This window comes from Condylura cristata, unplaced genomic scaffold (assembly GCF_000260355.1).
Source record: "Condylura cristata isolate star-nosed mole 26May11 unplaced genomic scaffold, ConCri1.0 scaffold00012, whole genome shotgun sequence".
Taxonomy (NCBI): Eukaryota; Metazoa; Chordata; class Mammalia; order Eulipotyphla; family Talpidae; genus Condylura; species Condylura cristata.
Window position 1 is genome coordinate 21,847,410 of NW_004567113.1, and position 24,608 is coordinate 21,872,017.

The 24,608-nt window shown below is 34.0% G+C and overlaps 1 long non-coding RNA gene across 1 annotated transcript; it reads right to left on the bottom strand.

Moving 5' to 3' along the window:
• Positions 1-15,288: 15,288 nt before the first annotated feature.
• Positions 15,289-17,974, bottom strand: LOC105853548. The gene is made up of 4 exons (XR_001145382.1): positions 17,944-17,974; positions 16,954-17,082; positions 16,171-16,217; positions 15,289-15,499 (listed from the first exon to the last, which is right to left on the bottom strand). It is a non-coding gene; the product is annotated as an uncharacterized LOC105853548 (long non-coding RNA).
• Positions 17,975-24,608: the final 6,634 nt, after the last annotated feature.

Consider the following 24,608-nt stretch of genomic DNA (forward strand, 5'->3'; position numbering starts at 1 on the left):
ACTGTGTGGGAGAAGGTGGGGATTTGGAAAGTTCGCAAGTTTTCTGAAGCAGTGGCTCTCAGTGTGACCTAAAGATATTGGCTGAATGGATGATATACTGAAAGATCTGTGAGAGCTGAATAATTGTGCCTTCTCATCCACAATTCAACTTCTCCTCTTCATGTGGGAGTTTTTTCCTGATACTGACCACTTTTATTTTAGAATATTCAAGTCATGATCAATTTAAATCAATTTAAGGAAAAATATCTAAAAATTGCCTACGTTTTTACAAATAACAATTTCAAAGGCTAAGGGACACAGACTACATAGTACCTCTCTACATCATGCATTTTTATTTTTATGTAGTAAAAATATATCCAAAGATAGTTTCAGATGATGAAATTTAGTCTATTTACTGTGTATTTTCAAACCTCACTATTATATATATGACTTACAGAAATAAATGCATGTTGGTCTCTTCCTTAGAGGATTTCATTTTTTACCTAAAAAAAAAAGGATATTTCATAGATGACAGTCATATATATTTCATTGTATTATGTCTATTTTTACTGAATAAACTCTGTTTTCTAACAAGCTCTGTCCTGGCAACCTCTGCATAAGTCAGAACACTCTATATTGATTCCAGATTTTGTTTTCGGTCAAATAATTCTTTTCAATGAAAGTCCTAAGTAAATGCTTTGGCTACTGGATAAACTGTGAGATAATTAGTTTCTTATCATTTGCATTTATTTTTACCTATACTCTTTAACATGTCTACCCTCATTGAGCCATGAACTTTTGGTAATATATTAATGAATGGAAAGGGTTCTCTCAAAGACCTATTGAATAAACATGTTAATATGTGGAACATTGTAGAATAAGGCTAGCTCATTACACTTTTATCTGGAATAGTTCCAAACAACCATTTAATTTGATCTTGTGTGCTTCCCCATTGGAAGCACAACAATGGGAAGAAAACTTTTAATTTAGGGTAACAACTAGTAGGAGTATTGAAGAATTTACAGTGTGAAGAAGAAAATATTGACTCATGACTTTAAGCATGAATCTACGTATCCTGCTTTTTTCTTTTATAGAGTATCCCAATTGCTTTATCTTCTACCACATCTTCTAGCCACATCTTCTAAAACCTAGTAATTAAGTACTTCTTAAATATTTTGTTTTTAAAATATTTGGAAAATGCTAAATTCTAACCACTAGACAGTTGACAGTATAATCTGATGAAAAAAATAATTTGACAGAAGTTAAAACTGTGATACTAAGAAGCCAAAACAAGAACTAAAAAGTTTATAGAACTGTAATTTAGGCAAGATAAGTAACACAAACTGGGTGTACTGACTTGCCTGAAATAAATTATAAAAATGTACAAAAAAAAAAAAAAAGGCAGCAACAACTCTCAAGATCTGAACCTTAGGCTCTGAAGGTCAGAAAGCCCTAAGAGACAAGCTGTGAAGAAGATGAGCCCTGTGTTGTCCTTGCATCCTGCCTACAAAGCGTCTAGGGTTTAGTAAGGGACTTGGAACTGGGATTCCAGGAAGATAAAGGTGGCTGAAATTAACAAAGCGGAGTACCTGAGAATAGAGGGGGCAAAAACACAGATATAAAGACCTGAAAAAGTTACTCTCCCATTTTCAATGAATTATATAGATCATTCTAATGGAGATACTTCCTGAGACCAGGTAAAGATCTACCTGAAAGGACATAAGAGTATCTAGTGCTGACACAGAAAGTTTGTGATCTCATATGCCAGTGTGAAAACCTCAAAACTCACAGCAAATATTCGGAATGCTGTCTTCTTGCTTAATAATGCTTAAAAGCACAGTAACATAATGGGTCCTAGACTAGAACTTATGAATATGTGTGTGTGTATGTGTGCATGTGTACACGTGTGTACACACAAAATACATACACATTCATATTTGAAAGGCATTGTTTTAAATATATATGTAAATATGTTTATATTTACAATCATGTACACACATATATATATCTTAAAATAATGTTTTCTCCTCATACCAGAAACAAGGCAAGAATGTCCATTCAATCACTTTTATTTAACATTAAGTTGGAGGCTTAAGTCAGTATAATATGCATTTATACTGCAAACTTTAGGCAGTATAATATGCATCAAGCAAACAAAATAGAATCTAGTTTGGGATCTAAAATACTCATCAACATATGAATGGGTAGAAAAAAATTGATATATCCATGTAATACAATATTGCACTACCAAAAAATTAGAACTCAGTGTAAGCAACTAGATAAATTGAAAATGATACGCTGAGTAAAAGTAACCAGACATGACAAAGCATATATAGTATGATTCCATTGTCATAAACTTCTGCAGGCCACTATGCAGAAAAAGAGAATAGATAAGATGTAGGAGGCACAGAAAAAAATGACTTTTGATTCATGGATTCATTATTCTGGTGTTTGTTTCCCATGAGTATATATCAAAACAGCATAGTATACACTTTAGCAGGTGTAGTTTGCTTTATGTCAATTGACTTTTAATAAAATTGTTCAAAATGACATATAGTTATTGGTGGAGAAAATTGTTTCCTCCCTCTCCAGCAAAATCTCATACATTACACGGACAACATTTAGGCAACCTACTTGGTCAATAGAAGTAGAAACCTGAGGCTCTCTCGCAGCAGGCTCAGCTGCATCCGACTCCCCTTTAGCAGGTGCGGCAGTAGTGGTATCTAGTTCATCAGGTTCAGCTGTAGCCTCCTGAAAAAACTTGTCTGCAGGGTGGACAGCTGTTGTAGATTTGACTTCAAGAGGAACAGCTCTGTAAGGTTCAGCTGGGACAGGCACGCTAGGTGTGTCATAAAGTCCTGTAGGTATATTTGAGAAAGGGGCAACGGGGGAAGACCCAGAAGGAGTAGGACGAGGAGCCAACCAAGTTGATATGGGAATATTAGGAACGTTGTGGATGGTGGCTCCAGGGTTATTGGGAATCCAGGAGTTTCGGGGTACCCCTGTGTCAGGATTCTCAGGGTTATTATGGTAACTTTTCTCTGGAGAGAAATCACTGTTGGGGAAGGAGGAAGGAATATTCAGAGGTTGGTTCAGTGGGTGTCGCTGGTCTTTGTAACCCTAAAGGGGGAGAAAAGAAGTCAGGTAAAGGTGATGATGCCCATCCTATCTATATATCACTCATGTTATGACTGCAATGATATGTAATGAATGAAGATTATATTTTTATGAATTTCATTTTATCTTTTTTTTCTTTAAAGATTTATTTATTATTTATGTTTACGGAACCAGGGGACAGGTCAGAGGTATGGTGGGTGAGAGGATTCACCAGAGACAGAGTGGGAATAGGCACTCAGAGTGCAGAATAGGCAGAGGACAAAGTACACTGCTGAGGGGAGCAGTGGGCGGGTCTGTTGTGCCATGTGGGTGGGTCAGCTCCGTGGCGGGCTGGGGATCGAGAGCTCGTGCTGCAGTGGCTCAGAGAGCTCCATAATGCAGTGCTTTAACCGGTTTCACCACCAGGGAGAGCCCACACTTTAGTCTTAGGGCTAATTTAGTACTTCCATAATTCTTGAAATTTGTAAGAAAATTGAACAGAACCTAGTTGGGGAGGAGATATTTTCAGTTTAGGAGAATCGGGGTTTCCTAAACTGCAGAATTTTGCCTGAGTCAGGACAAACACAGAAGGAATAGTGAGCACTGTATAGGGTTGATCCTTCACGCCTCCTGTTCTTACTGCAGCACCGCCCAGTGCCCTTAGTGGCTTCCTAGCCTGAAGTGTCCACTGAGGCATTCACTTAATTATCCCCCCCTTTTTTTTAAAATGGGGATCCTCTAAACTGAGTCCAACTGGCTCACTCTAAATATAATTTTTTCCCCATTTTTTTTGAAGATTTGTTTATTTATGCATACAGAACTGGGGTACAGGCCAAAGGTGCAGGGATGGTGAGGGAATTCATCAGAGACAGAGTAGAAAACAGAACAGGCACATCGACGAGTACACTGCTGAGGGGAGCAGCGGGTGGGTCGGGAGAGGTCTGCCGCGCCATGTGGGTCACCTCCGGGGCGGGGATTGAATAGCACTGAGCCGCTGTGGCCAGCTTGCAGTGCTGCATCCTAAACCCGCTGCACGGCCAGGAAAGGGCCCACTTAGTTACACTTTTAAGTGTCCTCCTGAAAGCTTCGCTACCCTCCATCCATGCTTCCACTCCTTCAAGACCATGCATCTCAAATGTGTAAGATTACTTGAATATTTAATTTTCATTAAGATAGAACTGCCTACTGTTAGTAATATTGTATTGTAGTGGTTAATGTAGCTAAGAGAGTAAATCTTAAACGTTTCCTTCATGAGGAAAAAATTTTGTAATTATATATGATAATGATATTAACTAACCTGTGGTGATAGTTTCACAGTACTTACTATTAGTTTTTCATATTTACATTTTTCCTCTGGTGTTTGTGTTTTAAATGAGATGATTATTGATGTTAATAATGCATTTATTCTTAAATATCACATGATTTCTTTCAGAGGACCTCCAAATTTTTTCTCCAGGTGCTTTTACTTTATCCATGACATGTATTTTAGATTGTCAGGAATTTCCAAGTTCACAAATTTATAAAAGAATTTTCAGAAAATTGAGACATTTCATGATCTCACATAGATGAATTTTTCCTCCCTATCATAAATTTGTCCAAAGGTTTATGTGCAATTTTGGCACTATTGGGTTGTGTATTAAGGTCCTCAATCATTGCATTGATTCAATGCTCAACTGTAAATCTAGGAATTTAAAAAATTATTTTCGGGCTCTCTCTGGTGGCACAATGGGTGGCACAGCACTGTGAGGCTATCCGCAGCCATTGCAGCTCAAGTTCCATTCCTGGGCCAGTGGGTGACCCACACGGCACAGCAGACCTTTCCTGTCTCACCCTCAGCCGTGTATTTCAAAAGATTCTTGCTCTGCTCCCCCTCTGTCTCTGGTGAATCCTCTCACCCCCAACCCCCTGCAACTTTTGCCTGTGCCTCAGTTCTTGTGTACAAAAATAAATAAATCTTAAAAAATTATTGTTTAAAAATAAACTATATTTAACATTTCTTATATATTTATGTGTTCATGTTAAATGTTAACCAGTTGATGGAGTTATTTCTTGCCCATATTCCAAGTAATTTTCTAATAACAGATGCCATTTATGAACATATATCTAATTTTCATAATTGTTGGAATATACTTCAATACTTCATAATAATTTTCTATGATATAAAGCTTTATATAATCAAAATTCATTTAATGAGCACGTAATGAAACTGAGCAGGATATCAATATGATTTAAAAATTATGGGGTATATAAAGACATTTACATATAAATTTTTAAATGAGCCCATCATAGCAAGGAAAGAAATTTTAAATTACTTCCTTCATTTGTCAAGGAAAAACATAATAACGCTCAATTATTTCACATTACTTAAAAAGATCAGTAATGTAAAACACATTCAATATTTTACAGTCTAAACAAATATTCATGTACTTTACCTCGTCCTTGGATGAGAAAAATTTCTAAAACAAAGCAAAACAATAAAAACAATGTTTTAAATTTTTTACCATGGAAACATCTTATATGCAAAAATAAATACATAAATAAATAAATGCATGGAATAGATCTCTATTTAAATTCAATGACTATAACTGACCAAACTAAGTAACGTGCACTTCTGTGAAACAATATGCCTTTTTCCCATAATTATGTAGATTCAGTCCTGTTATTCTAAATACAGAGGTAATATGAATCATTAATTTTAAGCCTACTAGTTCTGGTGTTTCTGCAGTATCAATGAATTTCTTAATCAGGAAACCAAATGTTTCCACTTAATTCTATGGCTAGTAGCTGACTTATGTTAGATATTTCTTTACATTAGGTCATTATTTGTGTTTATAACAAAATCCTCAGTGACTAAACAAGTCTTTGCAGTGCAACTTCTCAGTGGAATGTATATTTTGTAGATTGTTCCTTAGAAAGTTTTGGGACATTTTGACATTTTGGGGGAAAGGAATGCTTTTCATTTATTTTAATTTAAAAAAGAAAATTCATATTGTCACAAGAAATGCAATGTCAAATAGAATAACAGTAATTGCCTAATAACATTTATATAATATTCTGCAGAAGGCGGTATAGCAGTCAATCCATGAATGTATTTTTTCCTCTTTGGTATAATTAATTAGTATTTTCTGTATATAAGTGACCTGTCTCCTTGGGGCATTCTCCTTTTGTAATAGTTCCCAAACAATGCTTTCTCCACAATTTCTCTGGATTCATCACTGTTCAAGTAAATTTGGAGCATTGTCATAAAATTTTAGAGGCAAGAGCAGGAAATGTGGGTGTAGTAAAAATTTTGTCACATTGCAAAGGAAGTACACTAATTAAATGCTTAGCTCTCTGAAAGGAAGTAAGAACTCTATGGTAAATATGTTTAACACATGTTTATAATCCACAAGTATTTTCTATCATATAAGAAAAGATTAATAATACTAATATATTAATAGCCATAGTAGGCACAAAATTACAGTGTAAAAACATCAGACAATCTTTAAATATAAAATATTCTTTAAGGTAAATTTGCATATAAAAGTACATTTACATATAAGTGAAAAAGTTTTACCTCATCAATGAAGTGGAACCGCTTCTAAAACAAAGGACAAATATTTCATTGTGGTTATTTACTTGAAAACATGTCCCTAGATGTATAAATTACTGAAGAATTTGTACAGCCTTAGTATTAGTTAACTTATTTTTGAAATGAGTCACTAATAAATATAAATTATATGTTTATTAGTGTGATCAGCTTTATATATTTTCATCTAGACAGGCACTTCAGGAAGTTTTACTTTGCTGGGTTTTGATTTGTAATTTTCCACATGTACATAAATCTTTAATCATTTGAGTGCTTATTAAGCTCAAGATTCATATATCTTGCTTTTCAGTATCTGTTACATTTCAGATTTACATTCTTTCTCTCTGTGTCTTGATCTGTTACCACCTTTTCACTTCTTTTTGCAGTTTCAGAAAGATTATGTATTTCCTCATTCTCCAATTAAGCTTCAATGTATCTTATGAATTTACATAGATTGTTAGAAGACATAAAAATATCTTGAAATTTCCACCAGATGATAATTACAGTAATTTTAAAGAATATCATGTAACATTAGAGTTCCTACTATATTCTAGGTACTTTGGTATGTGTTTTACACAATCCCTTATTTAATCTTAAATACTATTTTATGTGGTAGGTGTCATAATTTTCTTTTTATGAGTGAGGATATTTAACATAGTCATTAAGAATTTTCCAACAGCTATTTCTTACACTAGAATATAATCCATTTACACCACACGGGAGATTATTAAGTCATTTATTTTACCATCTCAAATATCAATATCACATCAATCTCTCTAGCAGTTGACTTTACCACTAGAGGGAGCCAACTGAATTTTCTAAAATTTGATAAACACTGTTAAAAGAGATTCTGGCTCCCTATGATTTAAACTTCCTCCAATATATCTGAACTCATTTTCCCCCTTGCTGTTTATCCATTTTCAGACAGCATAGTTTTGTTTTTTGTTTTTTTTTTAAAGATTTATTTATTCATACAGAACTGGGGTACAGGCCAGAGCTGCGGAGGGTGAGAGGATTCACCAGAGACAGAGCGGGGAGCAGAAAAGGCCGATAGACGAAGTACACTGCTGAGGCCGGGTCAGGAGAGGTCTGCCACACCATGTGGATCTCCTTCGGGGCAGGTGGGAATTGAACTCGTATGGAAATCGCTTAAGCTTCTTAGTGCTGTGCTTTAACACGCTGCGCCACCAGGGAGGGCCCAGACAGCATAGTTTTATTAAATATTATGATTTTTGAAATTCTGGGGACAATGAAATCTGATGTCTACAGATCAATGAAATAATGTCAAGTCTAGAAATAAACTATACCCACTGACTTAACTTTTGATAAAGTAATAAAGATAATACTTTGGGGCTAAGAAGCTCTCCTCAATAAATGGTGTTGAGTAACTGGACAGTCACATATGAAAGAATGAAGCTTACTTGCTATTGAACACCATATAAAAGGATTTATTTAAAATGAACTGAAGACTTGGATGTAAGAGCTAAAACTGTAAAGTAAATAAAACACATTGGTGATATACTTCCTGATATTAGTTTTAGAGATGTGTCTGGTAACTCAACTCTAGCAGTAAGGGAAACAGATGCAAAAATAAGCAAAAGAAACTACATCAAACTAAAAACTTTTACATTGCAAAAGAACACACCAAAATCAAAATGCATTCTAATGAATGGGAGAGGATATTTGTATGTCATGCATCCAACAAAGGGATTAGTACTAAAAGTATGCAAAATCATAAACTTAACAATAGGCAAACAAAAAATCTTTTTAAAAAATGGACAAAGGATCTTAATGGACTTTTCTCCAAAGAGCTACAGATGGCAATTTAAAAGGTTTACATGATCTTTAATTCTTAGAGAAATGTAAATCAAAACAACAAAGGGATGTCTCATTGTTGTGAGAATGCCTATAATCCAAAAGACAAGATACAGAGAGTTGGAGTGGATGTGTAGAGAATGAAACCCTTACATACTGCTGCTGGGAATGAATTGATGCTGCCTGATGGAAAGCAGTATGGAGATTCCACAAAATATTAAAAATAGAAATTCCAAAATGTTCATTTATCCCACTTCTGGGTATTTAGCTGGCAAATGTGAAAACACTAATTTGAGGAGATCCTGTCTTTTTGTAGCCCTGTTTACCATCTCCCAGAGCTGGGAACCCAAATACCTATTGACAAATGATTACAGAAGATGTGGTTATTATACACCATGGAATGCTTTTCAGTTAGTTTTTGAAAAGATGAAATTCTGCATTTGCAACAACAGGGATGGACCTACAGGGTTTTCTGCTTAGTGAAATATGCCAGATTTAGAAAGACAGATACCATATGATTTCACTCACATGTAGTATGTAGAGAAAACTAACAAAAAGTAGGTAAATTAAGTAAAACAAAAATAATCTTTTGAATTGAAGGCCAGTTAGTGATTCCCAGAATGAAATGTGTAGGGAGTTGGGTAAATTAAGACAAAGAAGAAGAATAAAAGTGTTGAAGAATAAAATTTTCATCTAGTCATAATCTAAATGCAGTGTGCACACATGCTGGTCCTCAGGGATGCACATGGGAGCTTATGTAATGTTATAATGCAATATTACTTCAGAAAAAAAAAATACTAAGTTTCCCATACAAAATCCAATGTTCAGTAACATGTCTCTTAACTGCAACATTATTAACACAATATCTTATAATGTTAACAAAAATCCCCATCTATAATTATTTGATGGCTATTCTGTTACTACAATTGAAAAAAAGTCTATTTACTTACCCTCTTTGCAAAAGCAACACACAGGATGCAGGCCCAAATCAGAAGCTTCATTTTGATTGACCCTATGAACATTAGTATTGTTAACTGGTTGTTTCAAAAAATATCTAAGATAATTTTTAGTTATTACTCTTCTCTTAGAGAGGTACACAAGCATGGACAACTTTTATAGTGTGACTGCGGGGACCATTAACTGAAAATTTCACTATTATGCCCTACTATTTCATTACTGTCAGTATAACTTAATAGGAATCACACTTTTTTTTTTTTTGGTAGATATTCTTCAACAATTATTAGCTTCTAACTAAATTTCTTTATTAGCTGAAAATTTCACTATTATGCCCTACTATTTCATTACTGTCAGTATAACTTAATAGGAATCTACTTTTTTTTTTTTTTGGTAGATATTCTTCAACAATTATTAGCTTCTAACTAAATTTCTTTATTAGCTTCTAACTAAATTTCTTTCAGTAGAAATCAACTCATTTATTTACCTACGGCTATGTTTTGCAATTAATTTGTCTTGGAGAACTTAAGAGAAAATAGTATTGCTTTAAAGTAACCACTCTATAGGAGGTTTCTTGAGATTTTTCTTCTTATGGATTCAATGGGAGATTAGTATCATGTACTTGGAAAAGTTTAGAGTTCTAAAGGTCTTGCTACAATTGGCATAAATATTTAGGCCCCTGATCAACAATCCTTTCTTTCTTAAAATTAAACTCATTTAATCCTTAATTCACTGAGAAGAGTTTTATTTTTATTTCCCATTTTATAGATGAGTGTATTACAGCACGGAAAGTAAATTTACTAAAGGTCATACAACCAGTGAGTTGCAAAATTGGACTTTTAACCAAAGTGATTTGATTCTCCAGTTCATGGTCTTTTTATTTTCCCTCTGATACTTGACATGGAGAAGTCCTTGGCTCCATTCCAACAGAAAATGTTTTCAAATTTCTATGTTCTAGCTTTGGAAGGTGCAGCACACTCTCGGCTACATGCAACTTAAAGGCAATTCACACAAATGATCACCTGTAGCCAACTGACTCTCCTCTCTCACTATTTCATCCCTACTGTGTGACTTCTGGGCCGTCTTTATTTGCATAAAGGAAAAGGTCATCTGTTAGCATGAGCTTAGGAATGGCTTTCAGTAGGAAGTCAGGAGGCATTTCTGACTATGTTTTTGAGAGGCAGATGTTAATCCAATTATTAGAATTAGGAATATAGCCCGTCACATACCTGGCCAAACCACTAGACCACACTAGTAAGGGATGGCCTCCATGTTTGCCAGCTCTAGCTGCCAGTGCTAACCTTCTGCATGAAGCAGATAAATTTAACTGAGGTCATTCCATCATTGTGTATGTGCCACACCAGGTTTTGACATTGTTATAACAAACTGTTGAGCACGAGGGGAAATGTCAAGAAGCTCTACCAGATAATCCAAATGTGTAATTATGCCTCACTAGCTCTTTAAATTCAGCTACTTTCTCCTAATCAATGCAGAGACTTAGGATGGAATCTTAACCCACATCTGTCTAGAAACTATTGAAACTGTTTGCTAGCCAACTAGGTTAGTCTGCCCATGCTCTTCTAGATCTAGACTGGGCTCTCTTGGTGAATGGAACAGCTCTTGGTTTTATGGAACAGGGCCACCAGTATGAGATATGCAATAGTGATGATTCAGGACACCTTAGAATTCAAGATCCTCCCAGGAGGGATATTACAAGAGCCCTCAAGCCTCTTTGAAGATTAAAGGACAAATTAAACAAACATATGAAGTGTTTCCTTGTGGTTTTACACGAGCATGGTGTCATATGTAAAGAAACGGATTTCTTTTGCCAGCAACAAAGACATTAAACACTCACTTGAGATCTTGGTCTTGCTGAAACAGCAGCATTACTGTCAGCCCTAGTGGTGATGCAGTGTCCCAACCCCAAGAGGATGGGTCTGAAACTGCAAAAGGCCACGAGCAGCTAAGGCTGCTGCTTTCCCTGGGCTCCAGGGCTACTCATCATTCTCAAAATTGTTCCTGTATATACTGAATGGGATCAGAAAGGAGCCTGTAAATAGGGATTTAAACACTTCAACCTCAGGCCCTCCCTGGTGGTGCAACAGGTTAAAGCACCATACTGCAGGGGAGCCCAGCCACTTCAGTGAGAGTTCAATCCCCCACCCTGGAGGTGGCCCACATGGTGCAGCAGACCACTCCTGACCCACTTGCTGCTCCCCTCAGCAGTGTACTTCATCAGTCTTCCTGTAGTGCTCCCTACTCTGTCTCTATTAAATCCTCTCACCACCCCTGAACCTCTGGCCGGCACCCCAGTTCTATTTGCACAAATAAATAAATCTTCAAACAAACAAGCAAACAACCTCAGTTCCATTTGGAGAATAAACTCATATGGAATGACACTCCTAAAATCCTTAGTCTGTCCAGTGCTGAGACAGCTACTTGAGGAATCTATGGGAGAGATGCCTTGCTAGAGTCCATGTCCTCATACTTAAAGGTGACTCAGGATCACCCAAGGTCATCATATATACACCAAGAAGAATAACTTAAAAGTGATTCACAGTCTAGAGTTACTGGGTTCGGTATTAGTGGATAAGCCATTTTGAAGTCTAGAGAAAAAATTTTAACCCAGATACTGAAAATCGCTTTTGGTTTTGTGGACACCTTTTTAGAATGTGCATAAACATTTCCTACCAGGACACAAAGAGCTTCAGTGGTTGACAGACAATTGCTGAAGGAAATAATTTCTCACTTTGGGTCACCCTACTCTGTTCAATGCAACACTGAATCTACTGAATCTACGTTGGTTCAGAAGACACTCAGAAAGTAAGCAGTGCCTTACAGATTACTTGGAAGCTACACGTTACCTGGATACTTAATCTACCAGACGAACTGAGAAAGTGAATCACACCCGAGAGGAGATATGAAAAACTGTGCCAAGAAACCCATCTACATCGGGATTAAATATTGCTCCTAATGCTTTTGCAAATAAGTGTGGGTCCTAGAAGTGGGCTACATTTCAGTCCTTTGAAATTGCCTTTAGAAGATCGTTCCAAGTCCATTTGAGAACTGCACTGGACATAGAACAAGAATGAAAATCATAAAGTACATATAACATATTCAAGAAATTGTAGCTGTAACTTCCAACTTTGCTTTATTATTGTTATGATTCCAGAGGAGCTATTGTATCCTTTTAGACCTGGCAATCAGCTTTTACTCAAAACCTGGCAGACTGCAGATGTCCAAAGCAAGCTGTCAGAGAAATGACATGTTCCTTACGATGTTTTGCTAGCCACTCAGACTTCACTGAAACTTGTAGGCATATACTACAGGGTGTATCATTCTAGAGTGAACAGGTCCCCAGATCAGAATCCTTTGGTCTTGTGAAAATGTTAATAATATGATTTATTTGTTTAGGAAAAAGACAAAAACTTCAATTGTTTTTTTCTTTTTCAGCTTCTGCTGTAGCATACCCCAAACTTATATTAATGAATCCTAGGAAACACTGATGAATAATAAGCTCTGAAGCTTCCTTGTAATTGCTCTGAATAACCTATTTTTTCTTCCAAAAATCTAAGCTACATAGGATGTCACCTAAGTGATCTCTGCCGGCAACACTCCCCAAGTTTGGGAATTTGATTTTGAGTCCTTTGAAACACTTTGTTTTGATTTTTATTTCCTATTTTTATTTTTTGTGAAGTTTATGTAGGGACCTGTGCTTGATTTTCCCCCTTGGTTTCTTTACAGATTGCTTTTGTAGGTACATGTGTAGTTCAGGTATACAAAAATATACTTTAGTGTGAATAAGATACCTTTCCTAGACCGTGGTATAAAGAAGTTAGCCTCAGAAAACTAGGATTTGTCCTCACCAGCAAGCAAAAGAGAAGCTCTGAGTCTGAGGGGGTTGTCTGCATCCATGTGTTGTATGTCTTCTCTTGGTGTTCACTAATTTTGGTCTCCAGAGGAGAGAAAAATTGGTATCGACAGCACTTACAGATATTTGTAAGCTAAGAAATATAACTTTTTCTATTTAAGGAGGACTTACTAGGCCCATCAGTTCTTCAGAAGAACATGAGAATTACTAAGGTGAACAAACCCATCCCTCTAGGGTTTATGTAAATTCTGAGTACAATCTGAATCTATAGATAAAAAAAAAAAACCACTTTGACAAACCTCTCATGTAGGTTAAAGTGACACATCAGGTATATGGCAGATGAGATTTACATAACACCCTATATTACTTACCTCTCCAAACCCTGGGAACAGCTTATTCTTTTTCTGTACATTGTACTCATCATCAAGTTAGAAATTAGTAGTTATAAATAATACAGTAATAATACTACTAATTGTAAATTTAATTACAATTAAACCACTCAATTTTAGATATTATAATGATTATTAACCACTTTTGCCATAAAAGACATTAAAAGGGATACATTACAAAGGCAGTTTTAAGAAGAACCAAAAGAGCAATTAGTTCTAAGGTAGAGGAAGGTCACTGTATCTTTTGAGACTAGATAGAGAGAAAATTATGTTTAAGTTTAGATCCAGTTAGTGGAGTGTCATCATGAAAATGGACAGTTTCAGTTTGATGGGCTCAATATTGTCTATAAAGTAGAAGGGAAATTGTTTTCTAATAAGGTTAATTGGGACCTTAAAGAGAATTGAGGCAGACAAACTCTAATGCTAACAAGAAAACATTTGATAAGCAACCTTTAGTTACCACTAACTTAGAAAACAAACTTACTTTTGGATTCACTGCTAGTATGGAGTGACAGTGGAGATCAAATCGAGTTCATGACTGGGTATTCTCGAGGTAGCACTAAGTGCACCTTTATGTAGACTATCAAGATGCTCTTGGAAATAACCAAGGATGAAGTCTGGACTGTGTTAAGAAAGCAAGTGAGGCTAGGGAATACAGAGAGAGAATGGAATATAGTCAGAGTGTTAAGGGATGGAATGTTCTGTAAAGACAAAGAAAGATTCTTTTAGTTTTTACCTGTTCTGTCTAATTTAGAAACACACACGTTATGCATTACCTCCTTCTGAAAAACCTGCCAGTGTTCAGCCTGAATAAGAAAGGAAGTAAGGCTGATAGAAATTGTGTAGAATGGAATATAATGGAAGTACTAAAGAATTGGAGTATTTTATGAGATCAAAGAAAAATCTCCAATTTTCAATTCTTTCACCAAATATCAAATAATGCCACTCTCCCTGTGAAAACCCCTTCAGTGTCTTCCCTCACAGTCAGATGCTTTACACACATTTCTAAGCTTAATAACCTTCATTATTATTTCTTCCTCTCTGATCCATTTTCCTTTAACTTTTCCCTTTCATCTCTTTCCTCTGGACATATTCTCTCCTTTGGTGTTTTCCTTACAAGGCAGTTATGTACCCACTTGCGTGCTTATGCTGTTTCATCCTTTTTGATAATGTTAATGCAGTGAGGGGGTAGTTGGAAGGCTTATGTTCTCAATATCTGTCACCCTTCTTTGGTGTGAGAATTTTAAGTGAGAGAAAGATTGAGGGATCTGGTGAAGGTTTGGGGTCAATTCTGTAGCAAATTGTGAACATGGATAAATCAGAGAGATGATGTAATAATGGCTGAATTGTTAGTATTCAGTTGTGATTAAGGAATATAATTTATAGTGTTCAAAGTTACTCTTGAATCCCTGATTATTCACAGGAGTGAGAAATAAAATTGAAGTAACTAGAAACTGCAGTTTTGTTATCAATCTCATTTAAAGTTACTTGTTAAAGGAATGTTTATATTACCATCAGTAGTCTACTAGATGAGAATGAATAAATGATGATTACACATTAAAGAGTGCATTTGAAATTTTATTTTTTGGAGGAAAGAAATGCGTTTATATAATTCAGAAAGAGTGGTGAAAATAAATAACTGTCAGTCTAGTTTGTATGAAACCACAATACAGACCCAGCATATTCAAAATGACTAACAGGAAGAATATAAACAATTCAAGAGACAGTCTGCAGTCTTCTTTCAACTGAATATTTCTGCCTTATTACTTCAGTCTAAACATGCTGGTAGTAAATGGTAGATGAGAAAGATAGATATTCCAGTCAAACCTAAAAAAGAAGAGGCAATACTATATTACCTTGATGACATAATATTTCAAAAGATAAGTTTATAAATAAACATATGGCACTAATTCATCCTAGTTGAGCAGAATTCTATTATTTATAACTATTATTAGTAAATATTTTCTGGTTTCCAGTTTGATACCTCTATACATGAAATGAACTTAGTAACTATTGAGCAAATTAATAAATGTGTGAAAATTAATAGCTGTGTTCTTCAGCCAGTATTCAAAAGTAATATTCACAGTTATTCATTAAGTATTTACATTTTCAGCCAATTATGAAGTAACTTGTAGGTCTTCTTACATTTCAAATAGTTTGTTAGACATAAAAGCTATTAGTTTACTATATTTCAAGCCTTTTGATCTCACTGGAACCTAGATTCTTAGAAAAGGAGTATTTCTCCTGGCCAAATTGGATCAATAGCCATAGAAAAAATTGGTTATAATTTATGTATTTATAAAGCATACATGTCTGCAAAATTACACATATAACTTACATTTACAAATAAAAAGGTATAAATAAAATTTAAAATATCTCCCAAACAAAATGTAATGTAATTAAAGTTGAAGCTATATTACTTAGCAACATTAAGATTTAACTCCACATAAATATCCCACTTAAATTATTACTTAAATTTCAGCTCTAAAGGTACTTACCAATACAGTCAAAGAAGAGAGGTCATTCAATAATCTTAAAAGTAGTTCTTTGAAAGAGAAATGATATATTTTAATTAAATGTTTACAATAAGAAACAAAAAAATAAGAATAAAAAAAAGAATATTAACAATTAGAACATTCCTTAGGCCTGTTATATTTCAAATCTCAGATAGCTAAATTCTTATTTTCTCTAATAATGGAAAAGATATATTTGAATGTTACATGTATGTCTAAAAAACTGAATCATATCTTTAAAATATCTTGAGAAATGAAGACTCTTCCCTCACATAAAAAGCTTTTTTATGTCTGGTCTTCTGATTTTTCATCTCTATTTATAGTAAATTCTCAGTTCTCTGGGTTCAGTTTCTTGCTCTCCCATTTATTCCTCATTAAAACTTTTTTTTCAGATAAAATTTTAATGAAATTCAGGAGAAATATTAAATAGAAACTGATTTACCCACTTTTTAATTTCAGATCCTTTTGTGAAATGGAAATAATACTCTCTATCTTGATTTATTTCTAAGAATTTCTATAGTAATTTAAATATTTTAAGGAAATGCTTCAGAAATATAAAGCCATTGGAAATGAAATTTATCATTATAATTATTTTGGTTTGTTGTAGTTGTATTTGCACTGATTTAATTTCTTGCCTAGACATTTTTTATTTAATTATATGTCAACAAATTAGAAAATTAATTACAATAGAATTTCTCCATTATTTCAGCATATTTTTAACCACAAACAGCTGTATTTTATAAAATCAAACAAAAAGGGAGTACTCACCATAGTAGGAACAAATTGGAAAGGATTTGGCTTAATGTGAGTCCATGTGCTCATGGTGGGCTGATATTGGCTAACAGTCTTGTAATATTGAGGCAAGATGAACTTCTGATAATATTGGTAAATTTTATTCTGGAAAAAAATAGGTAGTTATTACAGTATCCTAACTATAAATATACACAGGAATGATAAAATACATTAAAATTTTGGTTGGATAAATTCAAAATGATACCAAAGCCATCTGATCAAAGGAAATTTTACAGTGGTAGAATGTATTATAAAACTGAGAAAATTCTTTGGTTAATTTAGACCCCAAGGTTAAAAGCTTTAAGTAAAATAAAAACATAACCAAGCAAACAACAAAAGAAAAGCAAGCCAAAAGGTTGTGCTAAGAATACAAGATCATTTCTAAAATGATAAAACAGGTGTCTAAATTGACATTTTTTTTTTTTGCCATTTCTGATAGAAAAAACTCTGGTCCTTACAGTCATAAAATGTGTGGTTTAATTTAATAGCATATGTGCCACTGAGTCAGTTGTTAATTCTTGTTATCTTGTAGAATAAATGAAATATAAGAAGAGTATATTGCATAATTCCTGTCACGTTTATGATTAATAATCATTCCCCTCCTTTGTGTTCTGTTTTGAGCTACTATCTTCCATGAATCTGATCATATGATCATGAATTCATAAAATTGGAAATGAATGCAGTTGTATTTACTTACTTTCAGGATAATTTTGTACTTTTACAAAATGAAAAACCAGTGGTTTTTTAGAATAACCAGGGAACATGTTAGGTATATACATGACAATGATATGATTGGTACAATGAAAAAAACTTTTGTAAAGTTTTAACTAAATATAAGGAGGACTTTCATATAAATTAAAGTTTATTAAAGAAGGTTTTTTTCCTTTGTGGTTGAGAGGATTGCAGTTCAACAGTGACAAATTAAAATCTGGCTGTGTTATTTAAATGTGTGTATGAAAACCTTACCAGAATTTCAAGTTTATTTTTTTCTTCAGTCATTTCAGTTTTCTGTAAACAAAAATAAACTTGGTAAATACAAAAGAAAATATTATGGATGATAATTAATTTTGTATAAATGAAATTACATACCTCAGTGAATCCTTGGGTTGATTCCTTAGGGAAAGAAAACAAAAATCAACTTTTGTTGCCTAGGCCACCAGTAGTTTTGTTTACATTATTATGGAGGTGATCTATGTGTAATAATTATTAACATGGTTATTTTTAATAATTCAGAGTCCATGCACTTATCAAGAAACAAAGGTTATTTATTATTTACAGTTATTTATTATTAATTGAATAAATTTAAATACTTAGTAGCAGGGCATTCTCTGTGTCAACATAGTGGTAGCTGATAGGAAATTACTCTGTTGCCAATTTTTAATTTATTTACATTGTTCATATCATATAAAATTTTCCATGGAGGGGGGAGGGAAGGGAGGGAGCAAACAGGAAGAAGAGAAATGGGGGGGGGGAGAGAGAAGGTAGAAAAACATTTTCTGGAATGACACATTTTTTTCCCCCTTAATTCAGAGGACATGGACCCACAGTTTGAGATTTAGAGGAAGGTAAAGCATCCTTTCTAAGGCACTGAGGAGACCCGAAGACTGTGCTACAGTCTGTAATTCACTCTCTTCCAGAATCCTTTCCAATTCTGCTCTTTCACTTGGCTTTTCTCTAACAGTAAGTGTCCTTGTATCTTTGACAGTTCAGTATCCAACTCCTTCAACATATGAGATTCAGGATGAAGCTATTGTCAACACAATAAGCAAGATTCTGAGTTGGCACTGGTTAATTTAAAACATATTTCAAAAAAGGGACTTCAGCTATGCATCACCAAAAAGCTTGGGGAAGAACAACTAGTCTTCACTTTGAATAGATAGTTCATTTTGAATTTGTATGTGTTTCTTACAAGGATCTTACAAATAGTTCATTTTGAATTTGTATGTGTTTCTTACAAGGATCTTACAAATATCCAATGGGATATTTTGCTGTGGCTGTTAAAAAAACCCCAGTAATACCTAGTTTATTTAAAATAACCAACAAAGGAGAGTATTTCTCAATAAACAGTTAGTGGTTTTATTCATAATATTTATGAAATTAAAGATCTTTCTCATAATACAAGCAAGGCTTTAGTAAGGCATGTTAAAAAGAAAGCATACTATCACATTTTCAGTTAAACAAATAGTAAAAATTGGATTAAAAAAAGTGAAAGAAGTAATAAAGTTATATAAAAATATTCTTCAGGAAAGTATCTTGCTTAGATGGGAGGTTTAATTGAAGTAATGAGTGGAAGCCAGAAAAGTTGGACAACAGCAAGATATAAAAGGAATCCAGATTGAAAAAGAAATAAAATTATCGTTATTTGCAAAATATGATAATATATAGATAACATTAAAACATCCACTAAAAAATATTGGAAACAATAAATAAATATAGTAAGGAGTATGTTACACAAAATGGGTTAAAAAAATAAAACAATCCCATTTATAAGTATATCAAATAGAATTTAAAATCAAGGAATAAATTAACAAAGGAGGTGAAATTATCTATGTAATAAGTTAACTATAAAACATTATTAAAATATATAAGACAAACTAAAAAAGAAATTGGAAAATAGTCCATGTTTATGAAAGGGGAAAGTTAATACAGACAAAATGACTTTTCTTCTAAAGGCAGTATACAGAAAATTACAACGGTACTATTCAAGAAAATATTAACATATATAATGTAAATACACAAGACTCCCAAAATCTAAAGCAATTTTGAAGGGAAAAGGTAGCATCCTATTACCCTTTTAAATATATTAAAAAAGCAACAGTAACTAAAATAATGTTGGAATAAAAATAGACACATGAATCAGTTGAAAAGAATGGAAACTTCAGAAATAAATCCACACATGTATGAATACCTAATTTATGATAGAAAGGAAATTCTCTTCTCTAATAATGCTGGGAAAAGAATGAAATTTAACTACTCTCTAGATCATACACAAAAATAAATTATAAGAGGATTAAAGACCTGGATGTAGTACCTTAAACTGTCAAACACATAGAAGAAAACATAAGTGGTATGTTTCCTTAAATAAATGTTAGACATATCTTTGGTGTCTGTACCCCACTACCAAGGATATAAATGCAAAAATAAACTATGGGGACAGTATTAATTTAAAACACTTTTGCAAAGCATATATACACACACACACATATGTACATATGATATATATCATGTATATGTGTGTGTGTGTGTATATATATATATATATATATATATAAGCTGAATGAGAAAAAATATGAACCACAATGAAGTAGCATTTCATATTTTTGAGAATACTCACACCAAAAAGACTGTAAACAAATATCAGTGAGGAGAATGTGGAGAAAGAAGGAACCTTTGTATAATGGTTGGAATGTAAATTAGTATAGTCGTTTTGCAAAATGGTATGGACCTACCTCAAAAAGCAAAAAATAGAACTAACATTTGATCCTGTAATCTATCATTATATAAAAGAATGAAATGCATCAATATGTTTATTGAGCATTATTTATTAAAGTTAAGACATGGAAACAACCTAAGTGTCCAATGATAGATAACTGGAAAAGAAGGTGTGGTCTGCTTACACATTTGCATACTACTGAGCTATAAGAAAAGACAGAAATTTGCCATTTATAGAAAAATGGAAGGAACCCAGTAGACCATGTGAAACTAAATCAGTAAGAAAGAAGAAAGACATATATATTGGATGGTTTCACCTATATGTATGACATATGGAAATTAAACAGATAAATGGATCAAACAAAACAAAAAGGAACTAGTGGATATTTAAAACTGAAATTAGATTACCAGATGAGGAGGAGGATAGGGAATGAAAACAAGTACAGAGGGGGTATTATGATGATTGTGGTTGTTTTATTCTTTCTTTCTTTTTATTTGTTCTTTCTTTAAAAAAGAAAAAGAATGAAATGAAAGTTAAAAGATTGTGTTATTTTTAAGTACTTTGAAATATTTTACTGAAAGGACATTTCAGATAGGGCATAAATATGTACAGATATAACATGAAAATGTTAATGTTAAATTTTGGAAATATGAATGAAATATAAGTTCATATAGAAATAAGTCTTACCATGTCAACAGCTTTTTGGGATTTTTTCTTAAAGAAATAGAAAAAGGAATTAGATGCATAATTTTTTATTGTATCAATTATACATAACTTCCTCTTGAATATGTATAGGAAATCCCTTTGTTATAATGAAAACTGAAATTAAATGTATTCTTTTAACCACTAATGGATCTGCTAAATGTAGAACTGTGTAAAAGGTATAGTGCTTACTCCCTTCATTTCTTCAATGATGAGTGATATATATATATATTAGTAAACCAATAAGTAATTTTTATCTGACTGGTATTTATAACCAGCTTTTGGGCTTACATTTATTCAGAATAAATAATATTTATTCTACAGCCATGACAAAACTATTCATAAAAACTCATTTCTTAAATTTATTAATACAAAGTGGTTTTGACTTACTTCTTGAGAGATGTCGGAATCCTTAAAAAAATAGAAATGATACATTTTAATCTTATTTATGACATTGAAATTGTTACTTTTCTTTTTTGTACTTTTATTCTATCTCATAGATGAATAACCAAAAATAAAACTAGGCTGTTCTGGGACCTGAACAACTGGGATATGCAGGAAGACCTTGGACATTGTTTTCTTTTGTTTGTCTAGAACTGGGCTACGGCCTGAGGTGTGTGGAAGGGGGATGAAAGGATTCGCCAGAGACAGAGTGGGAGCAGAAACAGGTGAATTTACTGACACACACTACTAGGCGAGCAGTGGGTGAGACAGGAGAGGCCGGCTCTGCCATATGTGGTCAGCTCCCTGGCCAGTGATCAAGCTCAGGCTGTCGTGTGATAGTGCCGAGACTTAAAACCCTAGGCCAAATAGTGCTTTGTATGGACCTGGATGAATTGCTGTCTGTATTTCCAGAATGATATACAGGATTCCACTCACCTTGCTTACAAAATTTGAGAGCCTACTAGCTGTTCTGATACAGCAATATTAATAAATGAATTTTAAAAAAAGAAATAGCACTTTTTAAAAAGTGTAGCATCTACTAACAAAAATTTATATATTTTTTTCTTCTAATATTAATACATTATTGTTCCACCCTCCCAAAAGTTTTCCTTGAGTTCAGGAATTGTGACTCCCCCATATTCAATAAATCTAGATATATTATTTTGAAAAACCAGAATAATGACTTTCATATAGCATATGGAATCGTGCTAGCTACCCAAGTATTGTAAAGTACTCAGTAAGTAAAATGCCTTACCTCAATGGTAGAGAGTTCTTTTTTCTGTGTGAATATAAAAAAAAAGTTTGTTGTATGAAAAAATATTTCTTATGATATGGTTTGGAAAAAACATTCATATGAAAAAAATATTCCTTAATGCAAGTCTATTTTATGAGGCAAATGGAAAAAACTGCTAATCACTTATCAGGGAAATATAAATTAAAGCCACCATGAGATGCCATCTCACACCTGTAAGAATAGCCCATATCAAAAAGACCAAAAACAAATGCTGGCAAGGATGTGTAGAAAAAGGAGCCTTGTATATTAATGGAGAGAATGTAGACGGGCCCAAACCCTATGGAAAACAGTACAGAGGTTTCTCAAAAATATTTAAAACATATCTAGCATATTACCTGGCAGTTCTGTCCATAGGTATCTACCTGAACAAACCAAAGAAACACTGATTTGAAGGAATATGTGCATTTCTGTGTTCACTGCAGCAGTGAAGTATGGAAACAACCTAAGTTCCCAAGGTCCCAAGGACAGATGACTGAATTGAGATGTAGTGTATGTACGATGGGATACTACTCAGGTATTAAAAAAAAAAAAAAGACGAACTCTTGCCATTTGCAGCAACATGACTGGAATTGGAGGGAGTTAGGATAAGGAAAATAGCTGAGGAGAAAATAGCTCAGATAGTTTCACTATATATAGAACACAGAGAAGCAAAGCTGTCAGGCGACAACAAATACAAATCCTGCAACTCTGATTGTAAAATTGAGACTATCAGATTGGGGGTGGGTGAAGGAGAGGAAAGGGAAGGCAGGGCACAACAGAGTATGATGGAGGACTATGGGTGCCTTGCTAGTGGGTATGGCTTGGGAATATACAACCAAAGAAAGGGAATCCTATATATCCTGAGTCATATGCCATATTGTAAACCAGTGTTACCTTAATAAAAACTTATAAACAAATAAGCAAAAACAAACATGTGCTTGTTGAGCCCACATGAGGAACTAAGCAAAATGGTATCTGAACAAACACTTAGGACTTAGTGGTTGTTCGTCACTATTGTTACCACTGTTATTTTGGATTATATGGATTGTGATTTAATTTTGGGACTACTTTCTAATAAAGTTAAAACTTGTGGGGACAACTTTTCTAGTTATTTTACATATATTCAGCTTTCAGCCTGACCCCATCCCTCATGAAAACAAATTATAAAACGAAACTATACAACGACAAAAGAGTAGCACTCACCAGAGTGGTAATGAGGGGTTCCCACTGGGTCATAGCAACCTGATTTTGATAAAGAGCCTGGAGCAATTGGAGGAGGTTCAGCTGCTGATAAAATTGCTTGATTTCGTCCTAGAAAGATAGAAAAATATCTATGTTTACTCCAATATTGAATCTTTTTCATGGGTCAAAGCAGAACCAAATCATTCAGAACTTTAGTGAAGTGATAAGTGGTGGTAAATCTACTAAACAAAGGAATAGCTTGGGCACATGAAATTTATTTAACTGTGTCTAACTTTATAATAAACATTGCCTATAAATATGGATAAGTATGTATAAATATGGATAACTATAAATAACTAATAAGATCATTTATAAATGCATGTAATTCATAAATACATTATCCAGTTTAGGCTTTCAGAGCAATGTCTGTGTGAACAACAACAACAAAAAACTATGTTGTGTGTATATACCACACAGACACATATATAATTGCTGAATTCTCAATTCACATAAAATATAAATCCTCCAATTTGACAACATTTGCATGCTGGAAATTAACAAAAATTACTATAAATTGTCAGTAAATATTTTGTAGAGCTGGAATAAAAATTTGGGAGAAGAAAGAGTCATGATATGATAATTCTTTAAAATAATTATTTTATAAGAAATTCACCGGGTATTTTAGGTAGTACTCATCTTAAACAGTAAGGTCAACTTTCTGTTAAGAAAACAAAAATGCTTGCTATAAAAATATGGACCAGGACCTCCCTGGTGGCGCAGCAGGTTAAATCACAGTACTGCAAGCTGGTCACAGGCGCTTCAGTGCGAGTTCCTTCCCTGGCCCTGGAGGTGATCCACTTGGCCAGGCACCACCTCCCCCCATCATCACGCTGCTTCCTTCAGCAGTGTACTTCTTCGATCTGCCTGTTCTGCTCCCCACTCTTTCTCTGGTGAATCCTCTCACTGCACCTGCACCTCTGGCCTGTATCCCAGTTCTGTGTGAATAAATAAATCTTTAAAAAATATATGGACCAAAAGCCACCTGTCTGGAGGTTCCACGATTAAAGTCTTAGTACTATTAAGCTATTGTCAGCAACT